Source organism: Anolis carolinensis, chromosome 2 (assembly GCF_035594765.1).
Source record: "Anolis carolinensis isolate JA03-04 chromosome 2, rAnoCar3.1.pri, whole genome shotgun sequence".
Classification (NCBI taxonomy): domain Eukaryota; kingdom Metazoa; phylum Chordata; class Lepidosauria; order Squamata; family Dactyloidae; genus Anolis; species Anolis carolinensis.
This window is the reverse complement of record NC_085842.1, coordinates 188,414,367-188,432,378: the sequence shown is the minus strand read 5'-3', so window position 1 is coordinate 188,432,378 and position 18,012 is coordinate 188,414,367. Positions and strand designations below refer to the sequence as shown.

The following is an 18,012-nucleotide window of genomic DNA, read 5'->3' as shown; positions in this document are numbered from 1 at the left end:
AGGTTATCTGCTTTGAACTGGATTATATGGCAGTGTAGACTCAGATAACCCAGTTCAAGGCAGATAATGTGGATTATCTGCGTTGATAATCTGAATCATATGGTTATGTAGAAGAACCCATACCCTGCCATATAAGATCCAGACTATCTGCTTTGAACTGGATTATATGGCTGTGTAGATGCATATAATCCGGTTCAGTGCATATGACCTGGATTATCTGCCTTCATAATCTCAATTATATGGTTATGTAGAAGAACCCATACCCTGCCATATAAAATCCAGACTATCTGCTCTGAACTGGATTATATGGCTGTGTGGATGCATGTAATCCGGTTCAGTGCATATGACCTGGATTATCTGCCTTCATAATCTCAATTATATGGTTATGTAGAAGAACCCATACCCTGCCATATAAAATCCAGACTATCTGCTCTGAACTGGATTATATGGCTGTGTGGATGCATATAATCTGGTTCAAAGCAGAAAATGTGGATTATCTGCCTTGATAATCTGTCTTCTATGGCTGTGAAGAAGGGGCCTTAGGAAACTATAAATCCTAGGAGTAGGCCCACATGTCCCAGCTTCTGGAACATGGCCAGGCAGCTGAAAAACCTGCAGCAACCCAGCCTCAGGCCCCTCCATTTCCCCCTCAGTTGCCAAGTTGGCCCAGGCCTGCCCTGGAGACATGCCTGGCGAAATGCTGGGAACAGGGACGGGTTCCTACCTGCCCCGTCTTCATGGCTGAGAGGGTCCCCAAGGAGGTGCATGGCAGGGGCACAGGCCTGCTCGACCTGCCAGAGCTCCTTCCAGCCACGGAGGGCTGCCGGGCGTTGCGGGAGGAATCCAGGAAGGGTGCAGGTGGAGCAGCAGGCCCAGAGGCCTGGCCTCAGGTCTTGTTCAGGGGCAAGAGGGCTGCAAGGGCGAGAGGGCCGAGTGAGAGAGAGGCGTGAGTGGGCCGAGTGCGAGAGGGGCGTGAGTGGGCCGAGTGCGAGAGAGGCGTGAGTGGGCCGAGTGAGAGAGATGCGTGAGTGGGCCGAGTGCGAGAGGGGCGTGAGTGGGCCGAGTGAGAGAGAGGCGTGAGTGGGCCGAGTGCGAGAGGGGCATGAGTGGGCCGAGTGCAAGAGGGGTGTGAGTGGGCCGAGTGCGAGAGAGGCGCGAGTGGGCCGAGTGAGAGAGAGGTGCGAGTGGGCCGAGTGCAAGAGAGGCGTGAGTGGGCCGAGTGCGAGAGGGGCGTGAGTGGGCCGAGTGCGAGAGAGGCGTGAGTGGGCCGAGTGCGAGAGGGGCATGAGTGGGCCGAGTGCAAGAGGGGTGTGAGTGGGCCGAGTGCGAGAGAGGCGCGAGTGGGCCGAGTGAGAGAGGGGCGTGAGTGGGCCAAGTGAGAGAGATGCGTGAGTGGGCCGAGTGCGAGAGGGGCGCGAGTGGGCCGAGTGAGAGAGATGCGTGAGTGGGCCGAGTGCGAGAGAGGCGTGAGTGGGCCGAGTGCGAGAGGGGCGCGATTGAGCCGAGTGCGAGAGGGCCGCGAGTGGGCCGAGTGCGAGAGATGCGCGAGTGGGCCGAGGAGTGCGAGAGGGAGCCTCAACAGCGCCCCCCTTGACGTGCGCCCGAAGCGGCCGCTTAAACGGCCTCCATTGTTGGACCGGCCCTGTTTATGCCCCAACTATAGAGGCAGAAAAAGAAATTTAAAATTCTATGCTAAAGTTCAAGAAGAAATTGTTAACACACCAAAGCAGGACTTGACAGTCATAGCTGACTGGTAGCAAAAGGAGGAAACAGCATAATCAAAGCTTGTAAGAAAATTTGGCCTAGAGTCAAGAAATTAAGCAGGATAACAACTTGTTAAATTTTGGAGGGCCAATAGTTCAATATAAATGCCAATCGTCAAAAAAGGTGAGACCACAGATTTTAATCACTATAAAATCAATGTTTCCATGTGAAACGATACTCATATGCAATTAATACTCTTATCATATATGGAGCGAGAAATGTCAAATGTTCAAGATTGTTTCAGGAAAGGAACAGGCCACAGGGATCATATTACAAACATACATTCAAAAATGGAGCACAACAAAAAACATGTAAGAAGAAAATCAGCCTGTACTTTATATTTTATGCTTTGATCATGTAATTCATAAGAAAACCTATGGATTTATCTTACAGAAATAAGTGATTCATACCATTTGATTGTCCTGATGAGGAATCTGTACTCCAAACAAGAGGCCACCATAAGGACAGAAGATGGAGAAACATTTGGGCTTCCAATTAACAATGGAATCAAGCAATGATTCATTTTATCCGATTCAAACAGTCAAAAAGAGAAACAATATGACAGCTCTTTCCATAAGATGTAACCATTCTACTTTATTCCAAATACACTGAATTTGGATGCACCTTCCCTCATCCATCCCTTGCTATCTTATAGTCTACTTCTAAAATCCTACTATTAAATATATTTTACTTTTGACAAGAGACCTTGGCCTCTGCCTGATCTGGACAGAGGCGGCAACCTCCAGGAATGTCATGCTGTATTCCTGGGCTATGAGCATAGTCCGAACAAACCATATATCCAGCTTCCTGCTTGCCATCTGGAACTGCCCTCCACGTGCAAGCCAGCTATCAGTGGACAAGGCTCAAGAACAAAGGAAAATTAGTCGTTCCAGCTCTCCTATAGACATTTATTTGGCCAGCCTGAGCATGGACTTGGGAAACCATCAGCCATTGTCCCCAGCATCCTAGACTCTATATCTAAATAATCCAGTCATCTCTTTGAAACTACAACTTAAGCTCTCCAAATATGGACTGCACTTCCAAGGAGTGGGTTCAGAGACACATCATTGGAGCCTGCACCAATCAGAAGGTGAGCGTGCTAAGTTCCACTTCATGACCAATCAGAAGCTAGGGAGTGGTTGGCCAGTTTCTGCACTCATCCAATCATGGGCAGGGGAGGGAAAATTAAACAGACACAATGCTAGTGCACAAACTTTTACTGTATAAAAATGGTTACACTTTCCAGTATGGTTATGCTCATACATTTTGGCATTCTTTGCTGTACAACACATCCCTTCTCCCAATTGTAGTTAAAGCCTCTGTTGCTTTTCTTCACCCTATTCAGAAAACATTGGCTGTTAGTGTAGCTCACCAGGCAGGACCCTCCCTAACTGAGGTGCATAGATTTTAAATTTTGACTTCAGATTAATGGTTCAACTAGGACTCTGGGAGACCAGGGTTCCAATCCCTGCTCATCCATGGAAACTGCCTGGTGATCTTTGGCAAATCACACCTTCCCAGCCTCAGAGGAAGGCAATGGCAAACATCCTCTGAATAAATCTAGCCATGGAAACCATGGGTTTTCCTAAGGGCTGCCATAAATAAGAACCAACCTGAAGGCAGACCATGACAATCCCTCTTGAAGCATATTTCAGTATCTAAGGCATTTACTACTGTGGCCAGATCTGCCTTCTCCCAGGAAAGGGCAAAAGTGGCACATCAGCCAAATCTGAAGCCGCTTCCAGGAGCAGTGCTGGATCCAAATGTATCCCTATGAGAATGATCTGTCAGAAAGGGTGCGACCCCATTCAGAACTACCACACCTTTACTTCAGTTAAGACATATTTAGCCAAAGCGGATAGACATATACCTAGAAGTGATAACCGAGAGTGTTGCTGAGGCCTCATGTGGTGAAGGAAACATTAGGCGCTCTTGTCAGCCAGTATAAACACTAAGTAGCTGGAGAGATACAAGAAAACACTTCTTCCCAGTCAGGATCATGGGAAAGCTCTCCCAGCCCAAGTAAATAACCTCAGAAGCCTGTTCAATGGGACTCTGTTTGAAGGAAATGCTTCCCAAGTGGATGGAACACACAGAATCCTCAAATCAACAAAACTAACTCAAAGCACAGCCACATGCTTAAATACACTGAAAACAAAACTAGAAAAATCACTTTTATGAAAGATACCGTAACTATCAACCAGTGGCCATACTGGCAAGACAACTATGTGTATTAGAGAACAATGAAGTAACATTTGCAGTGAACTCTTTGGACCACAAATCAGCAAATGGGACTTGGCTTCTCTGGCTAAAAAGGCTAAAGGCACAAGTGTTTGGACAAATGTGTTTCCTTCCAATCTTGGGATGCATCTAAAGTGTTAAATTAATGTGGTTTTGACTGTTAGGGTTCAATGCTATGGAATCATGTGAGTTTTAGTTTGGTGAGGTACCAGCCCTCTTTGGCAGAGAAGACTGAAGACCTTGTATAAAACTACAACTCCCATTGTTCTATAGCATTGAGCCATGGCAGTTAACATAGTTTCAAACTGCATTAATTTTACAATGTAGAAACACCCTTGGAGAGATCAGAGATAGGAATACATTTGACTGCATGAGGCTGGGACCGGTATGTTCAGTGTTGTCCTTGGGTGCCCACTGATCTTCCCCCAGCACCTCCTGAAAATAATATTTAAACTTTAAAAAGTTGGGCCCAAAAAAAGCTCTGAAAACCACTTAAAAAAAATATGGGAGCGGTCACCTAGTAATGGAAATTCTGATTAAAATAGATATGGAGAAGGAGAAGATAGCTATACGTATAAGACAACATAAGTGTAAAAGACAGAAAAAGTGTATTTCAAAGTACTAAGTAAGTACTAAGTTTTGATTTATACATACAGGACATCCATTGTAATTAATAGCATGTGTGTCTGATTTTTTTTTCTTTTTGCTAGATTTGTTTCCAAGTACAAAATGTTTCATGGTGTTTCACGTTTCCAACTCAGCTGCTTTGAATGAAACATTAGTAGCAGTAGCTTCAGTAAAAAGGCTGGAGTTTTCCCCAGAATTATTGGGGAGCATTTCAACTGGAATCTTGGTTGGCGATATCCTTTGAAGCCACAGAGAAGGGCAGGGAAACAACGTGGAATGGCATTTACAGTTTTAATGGGGACAGAAACCTAGTTCTCACCCCTGCAATACATCCGTATTTGGCTGGTCCATTTCAGACCGAATTGGAAAGAGGAAGAGGTAGTATTATGCAAAGCCTAGCAGTTTAAAGGAACCTCTAAAAGTCTCTGGCATCTCTGTGAATGTATAAACCTGGATTCTTTTATATCGCAGGTGTAAGAATTCTATAAAATGTGAGTGATGGTGGTACTGTTCTTATGATCTATGGGGAAAAGGCATCTTTTACTTTGTCCAAAACCTCAAGTTTGGAAATGCAGACACTTCTATTTTGCCACAGGAAGAAAATTCTCATTGGTAACACATATAAATAGAATTTCTGGAGGGTTCCTGGGACCACCAGGAAGGCCGGACCTGGACCAAACTTGACACATATAACCCCTAGGACCCATGAACCCACTGACAACGGATCTGGACCAAATACACCCAACATGGCCAACTGTGCATACTGATAATAAAAAACTTTACATTTACATTACTATATCTACTTTCCACAACAGACTGAAGAGAAAAAAAGACTATCTTTTTTCATTCCAACGTCATAAATTAATTAAATTTGCCTCCCCACTTTATAAGTGGTACCTTATTTCCTACTTGATAGATGCAACTATCTTTCGGGTTGCTAGGTCAGCAACGAGCAGGGGCTATTTTTTTTAATTGACGGGTGCTCACCCCGCCACGGGATGGCCTCGAACTCATGACCTCATAGTCAGAGTGATTTATTACAGGATGCCACAGGATGTTGTGGATGTTGTCCATCTACAACCTTATGCATTTTATTAATGGGATAATTCATTAAAAAAAATTAAAATCCCCTTTCAAATAACCCGGGCATCGCCAGGTACCCAACCAGGTATATAGTAATAAAAGTCAGTGTTTGTGGGTATGTATGTTTGTATGTATGTATGTATGTATGTATGCGGCGGTGTATACTTCCGCCCTGGGATCTGACTCCCACAGACCACTGCAACCCCCCACAAAACATGCATCTGGAGCAGTTTGGACAAGGATGGACCACGGATGAAGGAATTTGCAGTACCATCACCTGCTTTACAGACCACACAACCCCCACCAATGACAGACTAGGACCAAGCTTGGAACACAAACTCCCTATGACTTTCAACCCTGGAGAATTTGGTGAAGAATGCAAGATGGATGATAAGATCTGAAGTACCTTCGCCCACATCCAGAGACTATTCCTAACCCCCTCAGTCATGTATCTGTACCAAAGATGGCACAGACCCCCATGACTCTTCTTATATACTGCTGAGGTTTTTGGGAGGATTGACCACAGACGATGGGATTTCCAGTACCTTCAGCCCCATCCAGAAACTACTGCAAACCCCATCGGCCATAGATCTGCATCAATGGGCCCATTCATAATATCCAAAACAACTCAATGTCCGCTACTAATAACCCGGGCACTGCCGGGCCCCCAAGCTAGTCTATATCTATATATATAGTAAAAGTCAGTGTTTGTATGTGTCAGCATTTTGATTGGCCTGGCGGAATATGTGCTCGCGTTTTGATTGGCCTGGCGGAATATGGGTCAGCTTTCTGATTGGCCGGCCGGAATATGGGACAGCTTTCTGATTGGCCTCCACTTTCACAGGCCACTGGGACTGCTGAGGCAAAAACTACTACCAACTGGCTTCGTTCGGCCTACTTATCTCCTCAGAACGATGCTAGCTTTGGGACAGTTAACATCCTTCGACCTACACTTTGGTAATCCAAAACACCACTGGGACCATCAGGAAGGCCGGAGCTGGACCAAACTTGACACACATAACCCCTACAACCCATGAACCCACTGACAACGGATCTGGACCACATAGACCCAACATGCCCAACTGTCATACTGATAATAAAAAACTTTGGTTCTAAGAATTACAGTTCACTCACACATTCACAGCATTCCTAATCCAACTAATGATGGAAAATAATTATGTTTTAATGCTTCCTTTTCAACAATGTTTGCGGGTATGTTTATGAAAACTCTACCCCCTCACCTCACCTCCTTCAGCGCTTCTACTGACAGGCTGCTAGGCCCGGTGTCAGGACCCAGGCTGCAGAGCACCAATAACCATGCGCAGAGACCAGATTCTATCTAATATCTTTATTAAGGGAATATATGAAATTAATAAAAACAAGTGTAGAATATAGTTCAGAAGTAGTCCTTTCAGGAAAGGTCAAAAATAGTCCAGGAAAACAATGTCCAATAAGTGATATTAGAGTCCAAAGTTATAATCCAATAACCGAAACACACACTTTGCCAAGCGAAGTGTGGGGAAATGACAAGGTCCTTTAGTCCAATGGAGCTTGACAACAAGGCTGAAAGCAAACTAGATTCTTGGCGACAAGGCTGGATACGTGGCAACGAGAGGCAAGGAACAAGAACAAGGTCCGTGGAAACAAGGAAAGCTGGATGCAAGAACGAGGTCCGTGAAACAAGGCTTGGAACTTGGTCCTGTAGGCGAGGGCTGGAGTAGCGTAGTCCACACACGATCTCACTCCACAAGGTGACGAATTGACTCCGCAAGGATTTCTTTGCGGGCAAACACCTATATAGGATCTTGTTTTCCCGCCAAGGAACACTTTCCCTGGGGAACAAGAAACGAAACCTATACTGTGTCCAGATGCATGACTCCTTAGAGTTTCCCAAGGGAAACAGACTTAATCAGCTAATTGTCTGGCAGCTATCCTGGCGCTCCTGCGAGTCGCCTCCCGAGCGCTTCTATCTTGATTATAATAATCCCGGCGAGAAAATGGGGGAGATTTCTGCTCAAGGCTTGTTTGGCTGACTTCCTGTGGACAAACATCTCGCAGGTGCAAGGGCTCCAATTCTGGCTGAAACGGTTGGAAACCCAAGTTTTCCTCTTCATCAGCCACAATAGTACTAGGAACGGGACTACATGGCCCATGAGTCATCACACTATCCCCCTCCTCAAGGCCCCTCTCCAAAATGGGCCCTCTTCCCGAGGTGCGGGGCCGCGGCTTGGCAGGGTAGGCCTGATGGAAGCGACGGACTAAATCAGGGGCATGGACTGTGGAAGCGTCTTCCCAATAACGTTCTTCGGGGCCAAAACCCATCCAGTCAATGAGATACTGAAGGCGGCGGCGGTGGAAGCGAGAATCCAAAATGTCCTGAACCTCGAATTCCTCCTCCCCATCCACCAAAACAGGAGTGGGGGCTGGCCGGTCTGCATCGGGGCGTACACCATCCGCCGGAAGGAGCAGGGAGCGATGAAACACTGGATGGATGCGCATAGAGCGCGGAAGTTGGAGTTTGAAAGTCACGGGGTTAAGTTGCGCCACCACTGGATAGGGACCAATGAAACGCGCATCTAGCTTCCGGCAGGAGCGGTGGGAGGGCAAAAAGCGAGTGGACAGCAGAACCCAATCTCCTACCTTGATTTCGGGGCCCGATTGGCGATGACTGTCAGCGTGGCGTTTATAGTCCTCCTTGGCGTGGTCCAGTTGCTGGAGCAATAGTTGTTGCACCGCTGTGAGTTCCTGCAGCCAGTCCTCCGCTGCAGGGACTTCTGAGGTTTCAATGACAGGAGGAAAGAAACGTGGATGGAATCCGTAGTTTGCAAAGAACGGGGTTTCCTTGGTTGAAGCCTGGACACCGTTGTTGTAGGCAAACTCTGACAGAGGTAATAGGGAAGCCCAATTGTCCTGTTGATAGTTTACATAACAGCGAAGGTATTGTTCCAAAGTGGCATTGGTACGCTCCGTTTGCCCATCCGTTTGGGGATGGTGAGCTGAGGATAAACGAGAGTCTATGCCCAATAGTTTCTGTAGTGCCTTCCAGAATTGAGAGGTGAATTGAGATCCACGGTCAGTGACCAAACTCTTGGGCAGACCATGTAACCAGAAAATATGCTGAAGGAATAAATCTGCAGTCTGTTTGGCCGTGGGAAGGCCATCACAAGGAATGAAGTGGGCTAACTTGCTGAAAAGGTCCACCACCACTAGGATCGTGGTATATCCAAGGGAGGGTGGTAGGTCGGTGATAAAATCCGCAGAAATTATCTCCCATGGACGAGATGGAGTAGGAAGGGGATGTAGTAGCCCTGAGGGCTTCTCCCTTCTTGTCTTGGAACGCTGGCATACCGGGCAGGTATTGACATATTTTTCCACATCCTTGCGGATCTTGGGCCACCAAAAATCTCGTAGAATCAAATGCATGGTTTTAAATAGCCCAAAATGCCCTGCTGGCTTGCAGTCATGACATAGGTGAAGAGCCTTTTCTCTGCCTGGTCCTGGAGGAATGTAGACATGATTTCTGTAACATAATAACCCATCCTTAAGTGAGAAAGGGAAACGTAGTCCTTGGCGAATTTGATCTTGAGCCCAGGTATCCGCTTGTTGACTGGCTCTAATTTCTTGAGCACCAAGGGGTCCTGGAGTAGAGGGAGTTGGTTCAATGGCAGTGGATTTGGTGTTTCCCACTGTGAGCGTGGCAAAGTTTTCAGGCTGTAGCAATTGGGATTCGAAGGTCTCTCTGCGCCCTTCAGCATACTCTGATTTCTGTGATAGAGCATCTGTTTGCTTGGTCTGAGCTGGGGTTACATAATGGATCTGGAAGTCAAAACGTTCAAAGAATAAAGCCCAGCGTTGCTGCCTCTGATTTAACTTGCGGGCAGTTCTTAAGTGTTCCAAATTACGATGGTCAGTATGAACCTCAATGGGAAATTTGGCCCCTTCTAACCAATGTCTCCAATTTTCAAAGGCTGCCTTTATGGCCAAGAGTTCCTTCTCCCAAATAGTGTAATTTCTCTCTGGGGCTGTTAGTTGACGGGAGTAATAGGCACAAGGATGAAGATGTTCTCCCACTGGTTGCATGAGTACAGCCCCGATTGCCACATCGGAGGCGTCGGCCTGCACAACAAAAGGGGTTTTAAGATTAGGGTGCTGTAGAATTGGCTGGGACGTGAATAATTTCTTCAGTTGCTGGAAACCTTTCTCTGCTTGCTCCGTCCAGCGGAAAGGCTGTTTTCCACGGATGCAGCTGGTGATTGGGTCAGACCAGCGGGCAAAGTCTGGAATGAACTTGCGGTAGTAGTTCGCGAACCCCAAGAAACGTTGCACCTCTTTCTTGTTGGTTGGCGCCCGCCATTCCAATACTGCTGAAACCTTTGCCGGGTCCATGGAGAGCCCTAGTGGCGAGACACGGTATCCCAGGAAATCTACCTCTTGTAGATCAAAAGCGCATTTTTTCCAACTTGGCATATAGTCCATGATCCCGCAATCGTTGTAACACCATTCTGACGTGTTTCTCATGTTCTGATTGTGATCTAGAAAACACCAAAAAATCGTCCAAGTAGATAATCAAGAACCGATCTAGATAATCCTGAAAAATATCATTGACAAAGTGCTGGAACGTTGCGGGAGCTCCGGATAAACCGAAATTCATGACTAGGGACTCGAATAATCCGAATTTAGTCTGGAAGGCGGTTTTCCACTCGTCCCCCTCCCTGATGCGAACTAGATTGTAAGCCCCCCGGAGATCCAGCTTGGTGTAAACCTTGGCCCCTCGAAGCCGGTCTAATAGGTCCGAGATCAAAGGCAGGGGATAGCGGTTTCGCTTTGTGATATTGTTCAATGCTCTATAGTCCACAACCAAGCGTAGGTCCCCTGACTTCTTTTTCACAAACATCACTGGGGAAGCGGTTGGGGATTGAGAGGCTGATGAACCCCTTGCGGAGGTTTGACTCTATGAACTCCCTGAGAGCTTCTTGCTCTGGTTCAGTCAGGGAGTAGAGATGTCCTCGCGGAATCGGGGCCCCCTCCACCAAGTCAATGGCACAATCGTAGGGTCTATGCGGGGGTAGTTTCTCGGCTTCCTTTTCATTGAACACATCCCAAAAGTCTGAGTATTTCTTGGGCAAGGTGATGATGGGTTCAGCGTCTGTGGCATGGCAGACCTTGGCTACAAGACAATGGTTTTGGCAATATTTAGAACTGCAGTTCTCTGTTGGTCCAGGAGATGTTGGGGTCGTGGAGTGTCAGCCATGGAATATCCAAAATCACAGGGAAGTGAGGGACCTCGGTAACAAAGAAGGAAATCTCTTCCATGTGTTCCCTTATCCACATTCTGGTGGGTTCAGTCCATTGGCTTACTGGACCTGTCTTCAGGGGACGGCCATCTATGGCTTGCACCACCCGGGCGTTCTTGAAATCATGATATTGTAATCCCAGAGAGTCGGCATACTCTCTATCGATGAAATTGTTTGTTGCTCCTGAGTCTATCATGGCATGGATCATGACGGGTCCTTTTTTCGCTGACCACAAGGTGACCACTAGGAGGAATAGGACCCCGGTTTGCGGCTCTTGAGTGGGGTTTTTGACCGGGTTGGCGAGCCTCTCTACGCCCGGTCGCTGGCTTCCCCCGCCGGCTTTGCGCCAGCCGCCTCGGCCGTCTCCGTCTCCACGGAGGACGCCGCCGCCAAGCGAGCGGCGGGCTTTCTTTTGGCTGGACATTCTCTGGCAAAGTGGCCCCCGTTCCCGCAGTACCAACAGAGGTTTAAACGTTGGCGGCGGGCCTTCTCGGCAACATCTAATCTGGGACGCACATTGCCCAACTGCATCGGCTCCTCCTCGCTTCCTCTCGGGTATGGGGCTGGTGGTGGGGGTCTCCACACTGGACGTGGCCACAATAGTACTAGGAACGGGACTACATGGCCCATGAGTCATCACACCCGGCTAGGCCCAAAGGAGGGGGCCATCTTGCCTCCTCACGATTGCTCCAAAGATGGCAGCTTCTGCCTCCCTCATTGCCAGAACTGTCCTTCTACAAGGTAAGACAGTACTTTCCACAACAGACTGAAGAGAAAAAATGACTATCTTTTTAATCTTTGCTGTCATTATGAAAACTTTTATTTCCCCCCACCACCACCACCTTACCCAACCACCACTGGGCTCCTCTGCTGACATGTTTTAAGGCCTTCCAGGCTGGCCCCATGCTGCCAGGCCTAAAAGAAGGACGCCATCTTGCCTCAAAAGATGGCAGCTTTCATCTTCTTTGTAAGGCCTTACTTTCTTCAAAAGACAGCAGACAACATCATTATTATCTTTTTAACGATGCCTTTTCATGCTTAATAGGTTGATCTTGGGCTGATGGAAGTACAGTACAGTCTCTCTTATCCAACATTCGCTTATCCAACATTCTGGATTATCCAACGCATTTTTGTAGTCAATGTTTTCAATACATCGTGATATTTTGGTGCCAAATTTGTAAATACAGTAATTACTACATAGCATTACTGCGTATTGAACTACTTTTTCTGTCAAATTTGTTGTATAACATGATGTTTGGGTGCTTAATTTGTAAAATCATAACCTAATTTGATTTTTAATAGGCTTTTCCTTCATCCCTCATTATCCAACATATTCACTTATCCAACATTCTGCCAGCCCGTTTATGTTGGATAAGTGAGACTCTACTGTAGCACCACATCAAGTAGGAAATAAGGTACCACTTATAAAATGGGGAGGCAAATTTAACAAATTTACGACGTTGGAATGAGGAAGTGCTGTCACAGTGGATGATGAAGCAGCTGTTCCCCCCTGTGGCCAGAATCGAACATCCCCTCAGGAGAAGGTTAAATTGCCTCTGCATCTGTCTCTGTCTCGGTTCTGTGTGTATACGGGCATTGAATGTTTGCCTATTTCTAATATACAGTAGAGTCTCACTTATCCAACATAAACCGGCCGGCAGAACGTTGGATAAGCGAATATGTTGGATAATAAGGAGAGATTAAGGAGAAGCCTATTAAACATCAAATTAGGTCATGATTTTACAAATTAAGCACCAGAACATCATGTCTAACAATAAATTTGACAGAAAAGGTAGTTCAATATGCAGTAATGCTATGTAGTAATTACTGTATTTACGAATTTAGCACCAAAATATCATGATGTATTGAAAACATTGACTACAAAAATGCGTTGGATAATCCAGAACGTTGGATAAGCGAGTGTTGGATAAGTGAGACTCTACTGTATATCCTTACCAAATGAACCCAGGCAACATCAGATATTCAGGCAACATTTTTTATTTATTTATTTATTTACGGTATTTATATTCCGCCCTTCTCACCGCGAAGGGGACTCAGGGCGGATCACATTATATACATATAGGGCTAACATTCAACGCCCATACACACATAGAACCGAGACATCCACTGTGATGGCACTTCCTCCTTCCAACGTCATAAATTAGTTAAATTTGCCTCCCCACTTTATAAGTGGTACCTTATTTCCTACTTGATAGATGCAGCTATCTTTCTGGTTGCTAGGGCAGCAATGAGCAGGGGCTATTTTTTTTAATTGATGGGTGCTCACCCCACCACGGGATGGCCTCGAACTCATGACCTCATGGTCAGAGTGATTTATTGCAGCAGGCTGCTCACCAGCCTGAGCCACAGGATGTTGTGGATGTTGTCCATCTACAACCTTATGCATTTTATTAATGGGATAATAACCCGGGCATCGCCAGGTACCCAACCAGGTATATAGTAATAAAAGTCAGTGTTTGTGGGTATGTATGTTTGTATGTATGTATGTATGTATGCATGCGGCGGTGTATACTTCCGCCCTGGGATCTGTCTCCCACAGACCACTGCAACCCCCCACAAAACATGCATCTGGAGCAGTTTGGACAAGGATGGACCACGGATGAAGGAATTTGCAGTACCATCACCTGCTTTACAGACCACACAACCCCCACCAATGACAGACTAGGACCAAGCTTGGAACTCCCTATGACTTTCAACCCTGGAGAATTTGGTGAAGAATGGAAGATGGATGATAGGATCTGAAGTACCTTCACCCACATCCAGAGACTATTCCTAACCCCCTCAGTCATGTATCTGTACCAAAGATGGCACAGACCCCCATGACTCTTCTTATATACTGCTGAGGTTTTTGGGAGGATTGACCACAGGCGATGGGATTTCCAGTACCTCCAGCCCCATCCAGAAACTACTGCAAACCCCATCGGCCATAGATCTGCATCAATAGGCCCATTCATAATATCCAAAACAACTCAATGTCTGCTACTAATAACCCGGGCACCGCCGGGCCCCCAAGCTAGTATATAATAAAAGTCAATGTTTGTATGCGACAGTGCGGCGGACAACGGTGCGGCAGCTTTCTGATTGGCCACCGCTATCACAGACCACTGTGACCACCAGGAATGACGGACCTGGACCAAACTTGGCACACTTAACACCCAAGATGCACTTTACGTCCTGGAGTTGTAGTTCACCCTTATACAGAAAGCACTCAACCCAGCCGACTTCAGATCTGGACCAAGCTTGGCACACAGCCCCATCATGCCCAGCTGTGCACACAGGCATGGTTTCGGGGTGATTGTCCTTTGCCTCTGGGTGTTGTAGTTCATCCTTATACAGAAAGGACTCAACCCAGCCAACTTCGGATCTGCACCAAACTTGGCACACTGCCTCATCATGCCCAACTGTGCATACAGGCAGGGTTTTCGGGTGATTGACCTTTGGGTTTGGAAGTTGTAGTTCACCCTTATATAGTTAGCACTGAACCCAGCCAACTTCGGATCTGGACCAAACTTGGCACACAGCCCTATCATGCCAAACTGTGCATACAGGCAGGGTTTTGGGGTGATTGACCTTTGGCTCTAGGAGTTGTAGTTCACCCTTATACAGACAGCACTGGACCCAGCCGACGACGGATCTGGACCAAACTTAAGTGATATTTCCTCACATCCCAAAACAACGCAATGCCCTCTACTAATAACCCGGGCACCGCCGGGTCCCCAAGCTAGTAGGTATATAAAATAGGAATAAGATGCAACATTTACTAAAAAATAAATCAGCATTTGCAAAGTAGGTTATTTTGCTTTTCATGGAATACAGCTGAAAAATGTTCTGCAGAGTCCACTGTAAACACTACAGATTTTTGCTAAGAGATTCATGTAAATGGGTAGTGTTCAGAAACCTTTTACTGTTGCCAAATATTTCATGACTCCAACATTGTGCTAAGGGAACTTCAATTGGGGCCGGGAACCACAATTTAAGAAGCAGTGAAATACCTTTTGGTATACTATGTCTGATGCATACCTTTCTGAAGGTCCTGATATGGCAGGGATGGTTCCCAAGTAATCCTCTGTTTTAATCCTTTGTTGTACCACTTGTTCAATTATTTTTAAAACATTGTTTCTCTCACTTTCTCTCACTTTCCCCCTTAGTTCTTAGATTATTGCAATTTCTTCAAACTACATTCAATGCGTAAAGGTACTTTTAACTGAGTTAACTAAGGACTTCATCCCATTTGGAGCAGATAACGGGGTGGGGGCGGGAATAGTGTTCCATGTCTTTCTGTATTTAAGAAAAATTGATAATGTATTCACTCCCATCACATGTAGAATCATAGAATCGCAGAGTTGGAAGAGACCTTGTGGGCCATCCAGTCCAACCCCCTGCCAAGAAGCAGGAAAATTGCATTCAAAGCACCCCCGACAGATGGCCATCCTACTTAAAAGCCTCCAAAGAAGGAGCCTCCACCACACTCCGGAGCAGAGAGTTCCAGTGCTGAGCAGCTTTCACAGTTAGGAAGTTCTTCCTAATGTTCAGGTGAAATCTCCTTTCCTGTAGTTTGAAGCCATTGTTCCGTGTCCTGGTCTCCAGGGCAACATAAAACAAGCTTGCTCCCTCCTCCCTATGACTTTTTAAGCTGTTAGTCATTGATCAGGCAATAAGACTTTCCAAGTTACAAGTCCTTGTTAATATTATGTGTTTTTCGGGATTGTGCAATATAAGAAGCTAACTTTTTAACAGCCAACTAACATCACTGGAATGAAGTGGTATAATGAGGAGAAGGAGGGAGCTCCAGAGGTTTGAGGGAATACTATCCCTGTGCTTTATGGGCACTGTGGTTAGCAGAGGAGGCCCTGCTCTCGGTCCCACCCCCATCTCAAGGATGGCTGGTGGGAACAAGAGAGAGACTGAGAGAGAGAGAGAGGTCCTTCTCCATGGCCACCTCTCATCTCTGGAAATCCTTCCTAAAGAAATAAGGCTGCCCACCCCTTTCCCTCCTCTCCTTCAAAAAACAACTAAAGGCCTACTTCTGCTCATCAACATATGAAGAGGAGGATTAATTAATGAGAGCCCACTTCCAGATCCTGATTGAGAACTATGCTGTATCTGGATTCTGTTAGTCTATGTCATCCCATTTACCACCGTAGGGCCACTTAATCCAACCCACACAACTCGGTTGAACTTCAGTTGGCTTTTTAAATTACTGTGAACGTTTATTTAGATTTTATGTCACTATATAATTTTTGTCTGATTCTGTTTGATGATATTGGTTTAGGTTATCGATGCTATACTTAATTCATTGATATTAGGTTTAATTTGATGTTTGGTTTTTAACACTGTTTTCATATGTGGGGTCTTGTTGGGATTTTATGCCAATATTTATCTGGGTTTTTTTTTAAGGTATTGAATGTATGCAGTTTTTGGTGGAATCCGCCCTGAGTCCCTTCGGGGAGATAGGGCAGAATAGAAATAAAGTTTTATAATTATTATTACTTCCTCTCACATGGAGACATGGCCATCATGTCTCCACTCAGCCTTCTCTTCTGGAGGCTAAACATGAGCAGAGAGTTCCACTGCTCTTTAAGCCTCTCCTCATAGAGCTTGTTCTCTAGACCAGGAGTCCTCAAACTTTTAAAGCAGAGGGCCGGTCCACAATCCTTCAGACTGTTGAGGGGCTGAATTATCATTTGAAAAAAAATATGAACAAATTCCTATGCACACTGCATATGTCTTATTTGCAGTGCAAAACAACAACAATGAAAGAACAATACAATATTTAAAAATGAAATATTAACATTACCATATTTTTCGCTTTATAAGACGCACTTTTTCCCCCCCAAAATAGAGGGGAAAAGTCAGTGCGTCTTATAAACGCAATCTGAGTCCAGGAAGGGAGAATGGGGCGATCTGTGCCGTCTGCGCGTGCGGACGGCACAGATCGCCCCATTCTCCCTTCCTGGCGATCTGCGTCTTATCATCAGGTGCGTCTTATAAAGCGAAAAATACGGTATATATTACTATATTGAACTATACCACTATACTGTAATATTATATGTAATACAGTAGAGTCTCACTTATCCAAGCTAAACAGGCCGGCAGAAGCTTAGATAAGCGAATATCTTGGATAATAAGAAGGGATTAAGGAAAAGTCTATTAAACATCAAATTAGGTTATGATTTTACAATATAGGCATCAAAACATCATGTTGTACAACAAATTTGGCAGAAAAAGTAGTTCAATACGCAATAATGCTATGTAGTAATTACATAACCTAATTTTGATACTGGCTTTTCCTTAATCCCTCATTATCCAAGATATTCACTTATCCAAGCTTCTGCCAGCCTGTTTAGCTTGGATAAGTGAGACTCTACTGTATATAAAATATATTATATTAAAACTGATATAAAAATATTATGTTATAAAACTGAGGGCGGGGGCCATGTAAATGACCTTGGAGGGCCGCATCCGGCCCCTGGGCCTTTGTTTGGGGACCCCTGCTCTAGACCCTTGATCATTTTAGTTGCCCTCCTCTCAACATATTCCAGCTTGTCAATATCTCCCTTAAATTATGGTGCCCAGAATTAGACACAGTATTCCAGGTGTGGTCTGATGATGTGATGTCACGTTTCTAGACAAATTCTCCATTTACTGAGTTACCATACATGCAGTCTCTGCCCATACTACTTTCTTTTCGTCTTTCTTTTTTTATAAAAAAGGGAAACCTTGCAATTGCAGAAGTCTGAAATCAAAATTAAAGTCCAATGAAATACTGGTTGTTCAAGGACTTTGAAGAAAAACACCCTTGGTATTTTCATTATTTAAAAAGAGGGGGAAAGAAACAGTAACATGTTATGTCCAAATTGGAAAATATCAGGTCTACAAAAAAGGGAAATATAGCTACAGAGAACAGTTTACATATCAAAATCGCATAATCCCAGAAGAAAGATTAGTGATGAGAAAAGGAGCATTGAGGCAGGTTTCGAGA

General features: G+C 45.5%; 1 protein-coding gene across 4 annotated transcripts in view; it reads right to left on the bottom strand.

Annotated features, from left to right (window-relative positions):
- angptl6 (angiopoietin like 6) overlaps positions 1–18,012 on the bottom strand; it is a 107,765-nt gene that overhangs the window by 79,847 nt on the left and 9,906 nt on the right. The gene's annotated exons all lie outside the window — the stretch shown is intronic.